Source organism: Mustela erminea, chromosome 4, assembly GCF_009829155.1.
Source record: "Mustela erminea isolate mMusErm1 chromosome 4, mMusErm1.Pri, whole genome shotgun sequence".
In the NCBI taxonomy this organism is placed as follows: Eukaryota; Metazoa; Chordata; class Mammalia; order Carnivora; family Mustelidae; genus Mustela; species Mustela erminea.
This window is the reverse complement of record NC_045617.1, coordinates 60,384,598-60,399,111: the sequence shown is the minus strand read 5'-3', so window position 1 is coordinate 60,399,111 and position 14,514 is coordinate 60,384,598.

Here is a 14,514-nt window from a genome sequence, read left to right as displayed (position 1 = left end):
CATCATTACCTTGATACCAAACCAGAAAAAGACTCCATCAAAAAGGAGAATTTCAGACCAATACCCCTGATGAATATGGATGCCATTCTCAACAAGACCCTAGCTAAAAGAATCTAACAGCACATTAAAAGAAAACATGGACTTTAAGCAGAAAACTGAAGTCTTCAAAACTTGCTGGAATTTGTTTGAAGAGCCTACTCAAAGGTTGTTGTTTAGAAAAGCAAAGTCTAGAAGAGGGTTTATGTTATAAAGGCAACCTCTGCTCATTTCAAACTAGAGAGAGGAGAAGAGATAGGGTTTATAATAAGGCAACATAATAAAATAAAACTTAAGCAAATTCTTGGAAGGAAGGAAGGAAGAGTGGGTGAGAGAGAGAGGAAAGAAAGAAAGAAAGAAAGAAAGAAAATGAACTACTGCCAGCATTACCCTTATACCAAAACCAGACAAAGATATCACAAGAAAATTACAGATGAATATCCCTTATGAACATAGACACAAAAATACCCAACAAAATATTAGCAAACAAAATTCAGTAATACAGTAAGAATATCATTCATATGATCGAGCCTGATTTATTCCGGGAATGCAAGGATATACTCCAACATCTGCAAATCAATCAATGTGATACACCACATTAACAAAATGAAGGATAAAAATAATATGATTATCTCAGTAGAAAAAGCACTTGACAAAATTCAACATCCATTTATAATAAAAATTCAGCAAAGTGGGTATAAAGAAAATACACCCCAATATAATGGCCATGTATCCCAAGCCCATAGCTAACATCATACTCAAGAATAAAAAGCTGAAAACTTCCCCTCTATGATCAGGAATAAAATAAGCATGCCCATTCTCATCATTTTTATTTAATATAAAATTGGAAGTCCTAACCAGAGCAACTAGGCAGGAAAAATAAATGAAAATTATCCAAATTGGAAGGGAAGAAGTAAAACTATCACTATTTGCAGATGACATAGTACATACAGAAAATCCTAAAGACTCCATCAAAAGAACAAAAACCAAAAAAACAACCTGGCAGAACTTATAAAGTCGTAGGATACAAAATCAATACACAAAAATATGTCATTTCTATATACTAATAATGAACTGTCAAGAAAAGAAATTAAGAAAGCAATCCCATTTATAATAGCATCAAAAAGAATAAAATATCTAGATATAAATTTAACCAAGAAAGTGAAAGAAAACTAAGTGTCAAGGACAGAAATTGAAGAAGACACGAATAAATATGGAAATATATTCAATGCTCATGGATTGGAAGAATTCATACTGAAGAAAAAAAGAAAGAAAGAAAGAAAGAAAGAAAGAAAGAAAGAAAGAAAGAAAGAAAGAAAGAAAGAAAGAAAGGAAGGAAGGAAGGAAGGAAGGAAGGAAAGAGAAGAGAAGAGAAGAGAAGAGAAGAGAAGAAAAGAAAAGAAAAGAAAAGAAAAGAAAAGAAAAGAAAAGAAAAGAAAAGAAAAGAAAAGAAAAGAAAAGGAAGAAAGAGGAAGGAAGGAAAAGAAAGAGAGAGAGAAAGAGTCCAGATTGGTGTTGCCACAGGAGGTGTGTGTGTGTGTGTGGAGAGAGATGAAGAAACAGATGAATGAGATCCAGGGGTAAAAATTTAAAAAGTAAGATTGGAAAGATACACATAATTATTTTATATACTTTTGTGTATATCTGAAATGTCTACATTAAGAAATTAAAAAAAAAAACTTGACTAGTAATCCTCAAAACAATCAAGTTCATCAAGAACAAGGAGAGTCTAAGAAACCTTTAACTAAGAGGAGTACAAGGACAGATGACTACTAAATGCGTGGAATCTTAAATTTCTATTGTTAAAAGGCCAGAGTAAAGACAGAAGTTCCCCTCATCTCCAAGAAACCATTACTAAGTAGTAAGAACAAGAACGAGAAGCAATTACAACTATGAAAAGGAGTAAATCCATTAAATAAATACTTCTAACAAACCTAACAGAAATTGTTTCAAGTTCCTTGAGTACAAAAGGAAGTAAAAGAAACAATTTTTGTCCACATAAAACATACAACCTACTGAGAGATCTACCAAAATGATCTACAACTATATCTTTGAATAATGAGACCATTTTATATTTTGGGAAATTATACAATAACATGAAGAAATAACAGAATTACAATAGGCAGAAATTATTTAAAGTCACTTCTAGCTTGAGTGTGACAAAACACTCTAAGTAAATTTAATAATGTTGATATGGAGACGACTGTACTAATAGATTTGAATTTTCCCAAATTATTATCACTTTCTTTTATGTACAGTGAGTATTTTGCAAAGTCTAACATTAGGATGTATTGTGTGACACCTACAAAAGTTTAAAATTGTATTATAATGTCAATTCCTTTCAATGAAAAATATTTGGCTCTCATAGCTATCACTGAAAGCTCCAAAATAGTTTCATTTTAAAATAAAATTTTTTAAACCATAGAATGTAGTACTATTTTGTTCTCTGTTGAATGCATAGGCAAAGACATATTCACCATTTAAAAATAGTTATTATCAGAAAAAATGCAAAACATTTCGAATTTTAAACTCAGAGTTTTTACTTCTAAATAATTTCTACCAATTAAAAGAGACAAAATGGACACAGAGTTTGTGTATTACCTAATAACATACTTAACTATAAGAATACTATGCAGTGATGAAGACAAAATGCATTAGGAATTCAAACAGCAAAATTAGGGGCACCTGGGTCAGTTAAGCATCTGACTTTGGCTCAGTCAGTTAAGCATCTGACTTTGGCTCAGGTCATGATCTCAAGGTCCTGGGATCAAGCACAGCATATAGGGCTCCCCGCTCAGCAGGGAATCTGGTTGTCCCTCTACCCCTCCCCCTATATTTGCAAATACTCTCTCTCTCAAATAAATAAACAAAGTCTTTAAAAAAAATAGCAAAATTAAATGTATGGTTTAAAAGGTGAGATTAAAGAAGTTTTCCTCATCTTCTCAGTAATCATCACTAAATAACAAGAGTAATCTTCAGAAGCACAATTCCATCCTTTACATGAAGCTCACAAAGGACCCTTCTCCAAAGCAGCATCCTTGGGAGAGAAACCAATAGTTTCTCATTGAAACAAGAGAAACGAATATAAAGACTGGATAAGAAAAATAACTTCTCTGACCCCAGTTTGGCATGAAGCCTTGAGAGGCATAACTAAGTGGAGCTGTATATAATACTGAATTGGAAAAAAAAAAAAAATGTGTATCTTCATGGAGCAGTCTACTGGTGAAGTTGAAAGAGGAAAACCTGTGCCAAAAGATACAGCACTTTGTATTCAGGCACAAAACTCCTGTTATTCTGGACATCCTGCCATTTAACTCTAGCCCCGGTCGATCCCCAGGAATCATTTACAAATGACCAATCTAGAGCAACTCATCATGAACAAGTAAAAATGTAATATAACCATAATAAGATATGTCCAAAGATAGCACAACCAAAAGGTTAAAAGGGAACATAGGAAAAATAAAGAGCACTTTAAGATTGTTCACCAAAAAAAAATGCCACAGAACAGATGAAAATATTGATCAAATATACTGCTGCTAATAAATAGGGTTTAATAAAGAAATCTACATAGATCAATAGCACAAAGTATTAACACAGAGTTTTAAAATGATGTGTCACGACCTAAAATGTGATCAGGATTTTTACTATTCTATGTTGATTGAAAAGAAAGCATACTATATTGGGATGTAAACTTATATATATTATATATATAAATATATATATTATGTATATTATAATACACATATATAAGATCTGTCATATTGATTATATTGTATGTATCTTGCAGAGCATTATTTTTTGTCCTCTTGGATTAGAGAGGTGTGTTAAATATCTTAACATTATACTCTATCTGTACATTTCATTTTACATTTCTTGTAGTTTCTGCCTTATTACTGTGATATTTGGTATATTTATAGGTTTTACATCTTCACTGTGATTTGTAAACTTGAGAATCATTAACTACCTTTCTAGTCCTATTTTTCACATTGGTACTCCTCTAACCCTATGCATCTGCCATTCCAAATATCTTGCAGTTTCTTTAATGTGCCATTAGTTCACCTGGCACTTCAACTCATCCATAGAGACTTTGCTCAAGGTTACCCCCTTCCTTTTTCTCTCACTAGAGAAAGCATATAAATATCTCTGTGATGGAGTATAATAATATAAACCAACTATTTTTTACTATGTATGCCCTCTTTAGATAATGGCTATATGTATTATTTATCTCTGTTCCTTAAGACCCAGCCTATAGCTAAGTCTTAATGGATATTAATGATTCTAGGTGATGTGACGAGGTTAAAGCTATTTCTCAAGCATAAACAAAGGGCATAGGAAAAGGGGTTTCATGCCTATGAAAAGCACAGGACAAGACGTTACTTGAGGAGAGCTAGGTGAGTGATAACCACATCCAGATAGCCTGGCATTAGACCCAGGAAAATCAAAATATATGTTTAGTGCTTAACTAAATGAATAATGCTTCATATTAAATGATACCTGGCACAATGTTTAAGTAAATAAAATAGGGTTTAAGAGGACTATTAGATTCCAGGAGCATGGCATATAGATGCAAAGAAGTCCATCTCGGATACTGTAATGTGGACCAGTATTAGCAGATTTCTAAGATGACTGTAAGACCCTGCCCCCTGGTATACATACACCTTCTTTAAGTTACTCAATCAGTGTTAATCTAGGTGGTTCTGTGAAAGGATTTTGTGGATGTAATCAGGTCCGCAGTTAGTTGATTTTAAGAAATGTAACGAGGGGGGCACCTGGGTGGCTCAGTGGGTTGGGGCCTCTGCCTTCGGCTCTGGTCATGATTCCACGGTCCTGGGTCTAGCCCCACATCAGGCTCTCTGCTCAGCAGGGAACCTGCTTCCTCCTCTCTCTCTGCCTGCCTCTCTGCCTACTTGTGATCTCTGTCAAGAAAATGAATAAAATCTTTAAAAAAAAAAAAAAAGAAAAGAAAAGAAAGGTAACTAGGTCAGCATGGCCTAATCATGTGAGTCTTTAAAAGGAAATGGGCTCTTTTTGACAAAAGGAAATTTGAAGTGTGAGAGGAGTTCAACACAACAAAAAGTCATCATCTCTGGCTTTCAGGATGGAGAGGAACATGTGGCAAGAGACTGAAAGTGGTCTTTCCCAGCTGAGATAGACCTTGGCTGACAACCAGCAAGGAAACAGGGAGCCCCAGTCCTGCGACCCTAAGGAACTTAGTTCTCTAACACGTGAATGAGCTGGGAATAGGATCCTGAGCTCCAGATGTAAATACATCCTGTAGGCCACTTGATTTTGGCCTTGTGAAATCCTGACCATACTTCTGACCTACAGAACTCTGAGCTAATAAATATATAGTGTTTGCAGCTGGTAAGTTTGCTGTACTACACTGCATCAATAGTAGATAAATACAACAGGTAGCTAATTTTATATCCCAATCACTTTTCCAATGTGTTTAGGGTTATGTTGAGAGCTATAGGTGGGACATAGCTTCTAGTTTACAGATCTTTGACTTTTACATCTGGACAAGGTTTAAGAAGGCAGGACTAATTTTAGTGAGGCTTCTAGAGATTGAATCCTGCCACTGAAACTGTCCCACCCACTGAAATCCAGCCTCTTGCTGTAGAAGGAGATATCGGCTATCTCCAGTAACCTGCAAAGAAACCTCTCCTAGTTTTGAAGCTTCACAAGTTTCTTTCAAAACCTATTCTATCTTTCAGTTGCTAAATCATCTTGGGCAAGATATTTAACCTCAGCCTGTATTTCCTCATCTGTAAAATATGGATTAGAATAACTATTTCATGAGGTTATTATGAGGATTAAATAAAATAATGCCTTTAAGCTTTAAATGCATCTCCTAGAAGGTAGGAAACACCCAGAAGCATTAGCTAATATTAATTTACTACCAAAACAAATATCCTTCCTTCTCTAATGTTCTTTCCTGGCTTAAAAAATATATATGTGTATAAGGGCCAGAATAAATACCCATGTGTTTGGGATATAATAAGCAAAATTTTGTAAATAATATCTGTCTATAAAGGTTAGCATATAAATGCAAATAAACACTTATCTGGCTTCAACAGCAGGTGGATTTAGGTAAGCAGAACACAGTTAAATGACTGGGATTGTGTCCATTTTATCAATGCATTTTGTAATATGCTGTCTATATTTTAATTGCAACACCTGCTACTGATTTCTGAAAAGAAAAAATTTTGTTTATTTATACTTTAATTAGGTTAGGCAGATAAAAATTTCCATGTTGCTACTCCTCACATATTCTACAGTTATTTATTATTTCTAGAAAAAATACTCTCAGTTTAAAGAAGTTCAGTAGTAAAATGCAACTCAAAAATTCTATCAAGCATCCTACTATGTAAGTTTAGTTAGTCTATGTGAAGACTTTAAGACAAGTCAGTACCCTGCCCTAAATCTCAGGAGATACAGGGGAAAGCAGACAAGTTAGAAAGCTTTTGCAGTAATTACTGAAAGAAGCAATAAGGAATGAACTAAGGAAGCATGAGCTAAAGTGAAAAGGGAGATAGTAATGAGAAGTTGTTGTTAAGATAAATCAAGCACTTGGAAATTGGCTGGGTATGGAGAATGAGGAAGAATGAGAAATGAGAACGTCTTTCTTCTTCTCTTTATCCTTGATCAATGAGTTAGCAAGTCCCATCAAACCCATCCCCACCACTCTGAAATCAGAGGTAAAAGAACACAATCTATTTAAATTAGACAGACCTAAGTGTGAGTCTTAGTTCTAACATTTGTAATCAAAATGATTATGGGAAAACCTGTTAATTTTCTTGAGATTTGATTTTGGTGATGATAACACAGAGATGATAAGTATAATTGATTATCTCTGTCACTCATCTTGTTTGAAGCTCACATAGTCAAAAGATCCTTGGGTTTTTAGGAAGATGGTAATGTCATTGACAGCAGTAGTTATAAGAGGTGGGAATGCAGATTCCTGGCAAGCTTTGAGAAAGACTGGGCGTTCAGATCATGGCACGTTATATTTAAGAAAACAGCAGGATGTGCAGGTGTGAATATCAAAAAGGCCATTTGGAGATAGCCCTGGGAGTCAAGAAAACAATCATTGTTAACAAAGAAACAACAAAAAAAAAACCAAATAGAAAAATGATTTAGGAATCAACTGTGGAGCACTGATGATTTAAACTATGAGCTTAACATAAAAGAGTAAAAGAAGGTTAAAGAATTTGTCATAGACTTAAAAAAGGAGAATAATATGACTAGTTCTTCACTCATTCACCATTTCATTCATTTAATGACTTAAAAAATATTGAGCATCTACTACTATATGCTAAATACATAGTTAAGTCAGCCTACACAAAGATGATTAGGACACATTAGGACTCATTCTTTGGTGCTCGCTTTGGCAGCACATATACTAAAAATAGGACCCATTCTTTGCTCTCAAGAAGCTCATGTTTTAAATGTACAATTACACTTGAGCACAAATAATATTAATTCATTGGTAGGTAATAAGTCATAGAAGCTCTGCTTGCTCCTGAAACTATCCTGGGTACAAAGGAGGTCATCAAGGAAGGTTCACAGAGTTAAGCTGACGCTTGAAAAACGGAGGACAAATTAAGCAAATAAACAAGTAAAAGGTATTCAAGGGAAGTGGATTAATTCCTGCACAGAAACATTCACACACCCACACAGAGATAAAAAAGCTCATGAGGTGTCCGTGAAATAACAAATTGTATAACATGGCTGGGGTCCAGGGGTGGTGAGGAAAAAAACATGGCTGAAGTCCAGGGGTGGGGAGGTAGGGAGGATCATGAGTGGCAGATTCTTAAGGAATTCAGTTGCTTTTATTCTGCAGATGATGAATAGCCATTAAAAAACAGTGAGTATTTAAAGAATGGTGAATGCAATTAAATTAATTCTATGTTTTAAACCAAACAATTAACTTCACCAGAAATCACCATGCCAATCACCATAGGAAATATCCTGTCATGAAAAAGAAAAATAGGGGCGCCTGGGTGGCTCAGTGGTTTGGGCTGCTGCCTTCGGCTCGGGTCATGATCTCAGGGTCCTGGGATCGAGCCCCGCATCGGGCTCCCTGCTCCGCAGGAAGCCTGCTTCCCTCTCTCTCTCTCTCTCTCCCTCTGCCTGCCTCTCTGCCTACTTGTGATCTCTGTCTGTCAAATAAATAAATAAAATCTTTAAAAAAAAAAAAGAAAAAAAGAATAGCTTATTTCAACAACTGATATAATAATATTCTATGTTTAAAAAAAAAAAAACTTCTACCAGCCGGTGGCAGATTGCAGAAACAGCTACACAAGTGGCTACCATCAAAAATAGGTGAAGGGGATTAAGGCATAAAGACTTCTAGTTATAAAACACGTAAGCTACAGGAGTAAAAAGTACAGTATAGAGAATATAATCTCTCATATTTATATAACAGATGGTAACTACACCTATCATGGCTACCATTTTGTAATGTGTATAAATGTCAAATCGCTGTGTTGTACACCTGAAATTAATACACTATTCTACGTCAACTACATTTCAATTAAAAAGGAATCCATGCTGAGGAACTTCACATTTGAAAAGATAAATATGCTTGTTATCTTTACAGTGCAGCTGTTAAGATCCTTACCAAGCCAGAAACATCACTGCTTTGTGTTACTACATTTGTGTCATACACTCAATGATAAAAACAAAAAATAAATAAATAAATAAAGCCAATAATTCATAGTCTTAAAAAAAGAGATTGAAATCTATTCTCTAGGGGCGTCTGGGTGGCTCAGTGGGTTAAAGCCTCTGCCTTTGGTTCGGGTCGTGATGCCGGGGTCCTGGGATGGAGCCCCCATCAGGCTCTCTGCTCAGTGGGGAGCCTGCTTCCTCCTCTCTCTGCCTGCTGCTCTGTTTACCTGTGATCTCTGTCTGTAAATAAATAAATAAAATCTTTAAAAAAAAAAGAAATCTATTGGGTATGGAATGACTTTGTTACTTTTTCATTGGCCATTCAAATGTGGAATAAACAATTTCATGTGAATGCCTGCTCTGTCCCCTCTGCACATTTCCACAGTCTCCGAGACTCCTGCTGCTTCTGTGTGAGCAAGTCCAAGCTGGCCTACTAGACACATGTGGGGCAGACAGAAGCTGAAGCCATCCTAGATCAACTGGCCACAGTCCTGTGAATGAGCCCAGCCAAGAACGACTGCCCAGCTATACCCAACCCAAATTGCTGATCCATAGAATCAGGAGCAAAAGAAAGAACGTTGTTGTAAGCCATTAGATTTAGCAGTAATTTGTTACACAGCCAAGAAAATGGAGACACAGTCTATAAATTACATATCAGCAAATGCAACATTTTCATAAACAAATTTCCTCATTTATTGGTCTTTCTCTAACAAACTTAAACCACACCATTTGGCAATCAATCATTCATGTTCAGTTATTCTCATACACAGTGTAGTAAAAGTAAGTTAGATTCCAGTCTTATGAAAGGGTATCATTCAAACATGGACTGGGGCTGTTTCACTTAGTCCAAGGAAAGGTTTTGCTACAGCCAATGAATAATATAAATAGGATTTGAGAGGGAGAATTTATCCTACTCACTAAAATAAATTGTTTTCAAGTACTTAGAACTTTCATTAACATACAAATAACAGAAAAACTAATGGACTAAGTCAAATCATCTTTATATCCACACCAGTTCATTAGCTTAGAATGTTACGATTTGTACAATAAAGCATTGGAATTGCAGTTGAAAAAAAATATTCTGTTTCTTTCTTTGTTGATTCAAATGGATTTTCCTGTCATCTGGCATTAAGTTAGTGAAATGTTCTGCTATTTTCACATCAATAATTCTCCTACTGACAGGCAGTCATGTAGATATTTCACATTTAGGGTGCCCTGTCTCTCTGTCTCCAAAAATCTAAGTCTCTCTCCTGATTTTTGTCCTAGTCCCTTGTTTGTTTGGTTGGTTTTTTAACTAAATACTATAATGATTGTCTCTCAACATCAAGTCCATGATCTGCATGCACCATTCTGTGACCGTATTCTTTTATCTAACCTAGAAAAGAAAGTATTATGGTAATAATTACAGGCTGTGAAATGTAGACAAAGAAGAAAAGAAATATGGGTGAAAGATTTTTTGAATACTTGACCTTCTAACAAGATGACCTTATGCTATAGAGTGGTATTTATTGATTTTAAATCATTCATACTTTCTTATAATACACATTCCATCAGCAATATCTAAAAATTACTATTTTGCTGCTCTTTCTATTATCTGAGAAATCATAATTGTTAAAAATGTTGTCAATTTCTTAAGTAGAATCTGGTACTTTATTATTTCTTTACCTTGTATTTATTTTGTTATCAGTGAGATTGGATATATTTTTGTAAGTTTATTTGAATTTTTTCTTATGCATTTCCTAGTAATATCCTTTGAGAGTATCTTAATAATTAGATATTATTTTGTTTCCAATTCTCCCATTTCTTCTGTGTGTCTCTCTCTCCTTTTTCTTCTTATTCCTCACTCATTTTTGCCTTTCAACATTGGGTTTATAATAATAAATACAAAGCTAAGTAAATAAATAGAAGTGCATAGTTGATAATAGTCAGAGAAAAGCTACACCAGGAACAGGTAAATTTGAAAATTTTCTTCCCCTATGCTTTGCCTTCAGAAGACACCCATAGTTTGGCCAGGCCCCAAGAATGGATTACTCCCTCCTCTTAAGGAAGACTTTTAAAGAATCCCCATTCTGGGAGACTTCAGAGAATGAGAAGAGACTATAATTCTATCCAGACAGATGATTTCTTTGATCTGTTGGAATGTTGCTACTTCCTGAATTCTTAATTATAAATTATATTCTTAATTCTTAAATGTAAAGAACTGAGTGTTCCAGAATCCCAAACAGCTATATAGATATAGATACAGATATATAGATAGAGATAGAGATAGAGATGATATAGATATAGATATGTAACTTTGCCAGGAATCAACAGTCTAAAGGAAATGGTAGGAGAGAGGCCAGCCAGACAGAAAAGCACAGAGGAAACAGTTATTCAATTTTCCAATTAAAATTCACAGAAAGAGGCATGACAAAACAATGGTTCTCAAAGTATGGGTGTCTGAATGAGCAGCAGCAGCAGAGAATTTAGTAGAAATGCAAATCCCTTGACCTACTTCAGGGCTACTCAGTCAGAAGCCCTGGAGTAGGACCTGAAATTTGTGTCAACAAGTCCTTCAGGTGATCCTGAAGCACACTCAAGTTTCCAGACTATTCGTGTTGATAACCACGTGCTTACCTGCATAAATAAATAAATAACATCTTATTTCCAGGTTGTTCCAGTTTGCCTTGCCTTTCTTGGTGTGCCGTGCTTTCATGCTCACCACCATTACAGGACAGTTAATTTAAAGTTTCCCAGGGTGGGAATACTCTAAAATTACCTTTTAAGACAGAAACACACTCCTGCCCGGAAACTCAATTAACTTTTAAGATTATCATTGGACTCCCTGAGCCTGTCCAGATGTCAGAACTTTAAAAGAAAGGGAGAAGTTTTTCTTTATCTTTCTTTCTTTCTCTCTCTCTCTCTTTTTTTTTTTTCTTTAATTTTCAGGTCATTATTTGGGGTCTTTCCCAGAAAAATTCTCAAAGGCCCTCCCTTCCTTCCTTCCTTCCCTCCTTCCTGGCTGGCACTGCATGCCAGGGCACTTGCCTTCCACTGGGAGACATACAGAAGTTAGCCAACAGACATGGACCATGCCCTTATAGTAACTAAAGTCTAGAAAGAATGATTGATGCACGTTGTAAAGTCACACATTCTAAACTGTAATAAATATCATGATGGAGAAGTAAGAAAGGGAATGTAATCTCTAAATTCAGAAAAACTTTCCCCAAGTCAGTAACAAGCATGAGATCAAGACTGCTTGTCTAGATGTTTGTCCATCTTTTCAAAGAATAAAAAGACACATGTCTGGGAAATCTGAGGGGTGGTAAGAGGAAAAACAAATATTTTCTTTGTCTTCCTTCAGATGATGTAAACATAGGAATGGGGGGAAATGTTGCCTTTATGGTGGTACTGATTATTTCTATCTATCCTGATTATTTTCAAGATTAGCATTATGTAAAAGGTACCAACAACCCATCCCTTTTGAATGAAAAGGTGAATATGTGGTACATCAACAATCTCCGTTTATTACAGAGATGAAGGTGTAAACCAGGTTTTCAACTGAGTGGAGATGGGGCAGTTCTTATCTGCAGATAGGGCATCCAGATATGATATGCAGCATATGGTATGATAAGAAATGGGTCTGTCCATCAAAGCTAAATTCAAATAATGGAGAATATTCCAGTATCCAAGTAGTCAAACAACACTTTGTCACTGAATCCAAGGAATTTGAAAAGAAAAAGAAACTTTGGTTAACAGCCACTGCAGGGAAAGTGATCAGCACTAATGAACTCTAAAAAAGCAGATCAAAGGAAAAAGAGCCCCAAATTATTTCTTAACAAGTCAATAGAACAAAATCACATTTTGATACTCTGTTCTCGCAATCAGTTTTGTGGAGGAACAAGTCAAGTTTAGAGTGGTTAGAAATATCAAAACATCTATGGAGGAAGACCAACTTGAAGGTAAGAAAATTCTTTCTCTTTTTTGGATAAATATAATGTATAGAGATTTTGAATCATTAGATTGCACACTTGAAACTAATATAACACTGTATGTTAACTATATTGGAATTAAAATATAAAACTATTAAAACACACACACACACATACAAAGAAAATGTCTTCTACTGACCAAGATAACATCATTACAGTTTCTACAAAGGAGAGGTTCTTCTGTGACCAGAGGGAAAAAAGTACCTCACTCTCCCTGGAAAATGTCAATATAAATTTGGGCCAATCTTATCAGTAGGCAAAATAGAATGTGACCTCTGCAGTGAGATATATTTTTCTATTTGTTCTGTGGCTATCCTTTTATTGAATTTTCTTACCTCTAATGTTTTCATTTAATCTTTAAATAGCTAATGCATTTCATATGGTTCCAAAACAAAGAAATGTAAAGAAACATATGGAGGAAGGGAATCTCTTTCCCACCACAGTTCACAGTTCACTGTGGCTCTTTTCCCCATCCTGTTCTCAACATGTAGCAACATTATCACTTGGTTGTGTATCTTTCCAAAATTCCTTCAAGCATATATAATAAAAATCTAATGTATATTTTTTCTACCATTTATCTACTATTTTTACACTAGGTCAGCATGCTATACCTAGTATTCTGTTCCTTGTCATCTTACAATGACGATGCAGACAACTTCTTCTTATAGTTGCATATAACTGCATTATATTGGACACATTGCATCATACACTTCTGATGAGTGAGATTGAGAATCTTCTCAGATGTTTAAAGAACGCTTTTGCATTATTTTTATGAGCTGCTTGTATTATATGTCCTTTCCTCTGTCAAGTTATTGGAATGTTTGATGTTCAAAAATTTTAACAATCAGTTTGGTACAATCACCAGCCAATAGCAAATGATGACTGCTTAATTCAAATAGATGCCAGGTATAACCTGGCATCCACATAGCATCATGTTCCAGAGGAAAATTAGCCCTGATTGTTGGTCTTTTCCTAGGTGCTTTCAATATACAGATTATTGAAAATAACTTTTTCCAAATGTGTCATTTGTCTTCTGAATTTGCTTAAGTTGTTTTCTTGGAGGGCAATACGTACTTTCTAAATTTTAGATCATTAAGTTTTCAAACCCTTCTTTTATGCCATTCATGTTTTCAATTGTAAAGAGTTTTCCACTCCAAGAATTTGAGCAAATACTTGTATTATTTTTTTGAGTACATATATTTTTCAAATTTTCACACTTAAACTTTAAAAGATTGGGATGTTATCCTCATACACATTGTGAGATATAAATATATGTCTAATCTTATTTTCCCCAGATACTTAGTTGTCTGACCATACTAACTGATGTGCCCATCCTTTTCCCCACTGACTCAACAGCTACCTTACCTGGATTTTAAACTCCTATATGAATTTGGGCTTAATTCTATACTTTCTATTTTATTTCATTTACCTGTATAAATCCCCATGTACTAGTACCACAGTGATTTAATTAGTAAATCTTTACTTTAAAACTTTTAAGTCTTCTCTACTCTCATTGTTCTTCTTTTTTGAAATTTTCCTACTTATTTTTATTTCCCATATTAGATTTAATGTTGGTTTATATAGTAACCCCCTTCAAAAAAGAGTTTGGTACCACTCTCATACATTACTGGTAGGAACAAAAGTACGAAAGGGAAGTTGGAAATATCCAGCTAATTGCATGTTCATTTGACCTTTGAACAAGCAATCCTAATTCTAGCAGTCTATCTCAAGAGATTCATGAGCAAAAATGTAAAAAGATATATGTACAAGAAAATTCCCTGAAGCACTATTTGTAATGGCAAAAACAAAAACAAAAACAAAAACCAACTAGGAAATC